The sequence below is a fragment of the Mus caroli genome, chromosome 18, assembly GCF_900094665.2.
Source record: "Mus caroli chromosome 18, CAROLI_EIJ_v1.1, whole genome shotgun sequence".
In the NCBI taxonomy this organism is placed as follows: Eukaryota; Metazoa; Chordata; class Mammalia; order Rodentia; family Muridae; genus Mus; species Mus caroli.
Window position 1 is genome coordinate 66,589,320 of NC_034587.1, and position 2,462 is coordinate 66,591,781.

At 40.7% G+C, this 2,462-nt stretch overlaps 1 pseudogene; it reads left to right on the forward strand.

The window, feature by feature from the left end:
* The first annotated feature begins 453 nt into the window (after positions 1–453).
* On the forward strand, positions 454–2,153 carry LOC110284555 (annotated as a pseudogene).
* Positions 2,154–2,462: the final 309 nt, after the last annotated feature.

The following is a 2,462-nucleotide window of genomic DNA, read 5'->3' on the forward strand; positions in this document are numbered from 1 at the left end:
GCATATATTTTATCCTTCAGAATCTCAGTAAAGAATAGAGAATTCAGGGTAATCGAGATAGCTCGGCAGGTATAGACACTTGTTGTTAACCCCAGTGAACTGATTTTTATTCCCGAAAATACAAATGGTGAAGGAGAGAACCAAGTCTGGCAAAATGGTTCTCTGACAACCAAATATTATTGTACATATTGCAAACTGTGGTACACATGTGCAATTTGTGTGTGTGTGTGTGGGGGGGTAATCAATAGTATATAGAAGTTAAATTATCACATTTTCTCTGAGACATAGAATTAAAAGATATCTTGTGTATGTGTGTGTATAGGGATAACTTTTCACTTGCCTTATTGAGTTTTTCTAGAATTTGTACTAGTAATTAAAAAATGGAAACAAATAGCCCTCTACTCTCATCGCACAAAACTTTGAGAAAGACAAATCACAATAATGAAATATAACATGTTCTTGGATTACAACAGATACTTTAACAAAGAAAATATGAGAGATTGCGTTTTGCTGCCTGATATCACGAAGGTTGCAAGTATGAGGGCCATCGCTGCAGCTGACACATCCTATGCCACCTCTGACCTCGTGGGTGCCCTTGGGGGCAACTCCTCTCCCAGTGCCAAAACATAAAGAAGATCCTAGACAGCACGGGAGTCGAAGTGGATGGTGACCAGTCATAGGGCTATCAGTGAACTAAAGGGAAAAATCATGTATGTTGTCTTCAGGCAGGGTGTTGGCAAGCTCTCCAGTGTGCCTGCTGGTGGGGCTGTGGCTGTTTCTGGTGCCCCTGGCCCTGTCGATCTTGCTGCTGCTTTTGCCCCTGCTGCAGCAGAGGAAAAGGAGGGTGAGAAAAAGCTGTCAGAAGAGTCAGATGATGACATGGGATTTGGCTTGTTCAATATATATTCCTTCTCTCCTGCAAATAAAGGCATATATATATATGCATATATATATATATATACACACACACATACATATATATACACATATATGTGTGTATGTATACATATATTTGCATACATATACATATGTATATATAATATATTAAAGATATATAAAGATATTGGAATAAAGGTATAATAGGTAGATGATGCTGTCCCCAGAATCACAGACTTTTAAATCAAACCCCTCCAGTGCCAGGTGTGGGGTACTTTTTTATGAATTGTTGGGAGTAGAAGTCCCAGAGTCACACCCCAAGAATACTGGATATGGCTAGTGCTCTTGGTTGACCACCAAATTAGATGGTAAGAATGAAGGCATCTCATACCAGCCTTGTAAAACACAGAGAAATAAGTTGGAATTGAGCTGGAAGCTCCCTCTTTATTGACTAACGTTCATAGCACTAGAAGATAATGCTAGGGGCATGTTCTTATTCATTTGTGTTAACTTGAGTCAAGGTTTGGGTTATCTGGGGAGAGAAACATCAACTGAGACATTGCTTCCATAGGCTTGGCAAGTCTGTATGGGCATTTTGTTGATTAGTGATTGATATGGGAGCTCCCAGCCCATTGTGCTGGTAAGCAGGAGGTCCTGGGGTGTATATGAAAGCAGTGTGTACAAGGCACATGGAACAAGGCAGTAAACAACACGTTTCCATAGCCTCTGCATCAGCTTCTGCCTCAAGGTTGCTGCCCTTCTTGAGTTCCCATCTTAATATCATCTGCTGATGACGGACTATGAGAAGATTATGATTATGGACTCATAAAGCAAGTAAACCCTTCCTTTAAAAGTTCGTTTTGGTCATGGCATTTTATCAACAGCAATGGAAAAATACACTTGAGAGAAAAAAAAAAACCTTATCAATGATCGTATCAATTGTGCACTGTTATTTGTACAATAACAGTGTGTCAGGGAAGATATGTCTAGTAGGTTAATAGTGGCAAAACCAACCACTTTCGTGATTGGATTTGAGGCTCGCTCCACTGGAGCAAATAGACATCTAGTACTATAAACTCAGTCAAAAGCCTATGGCTGCAGAGATTATGGACCCAATAGGGGATCATACCATGAATGTTTTGGTAAATGGACATGTTGTAAAGCATCCTCCTCCACATTCATTTCTATTCGTAGATAAATGTTGTTCTCAATGTGAGAGAGAAGCTCGATTTTTCAGAGTGACTGCTAATGCAGAGGCTCATATCTGGATGAAGTGATCATAATAAATGACTTGTGAGGACCCATCTCTAAATGGGACATTTATATCAACCCCCCAAAGGCCCCAGGGGACATCATGATGGGGATGAGAGCAGCTGGCAAGAATATAAGAACCAGAAGTTGAGGAGGAGTGCCGTGAAATATCGCCATCTAGATATGATATGGCTTCTGCAATCATAAAAATGCGGCACCAATAGATGCACCCACAAGACTGGGCCACTCAACATTACAACGTGAATAGAGGAGGTCCCATGAGGTCCCATATTTTCTTGAGGAGCAGTTGGCTATTGATGGCTGTTGCAGGAGAG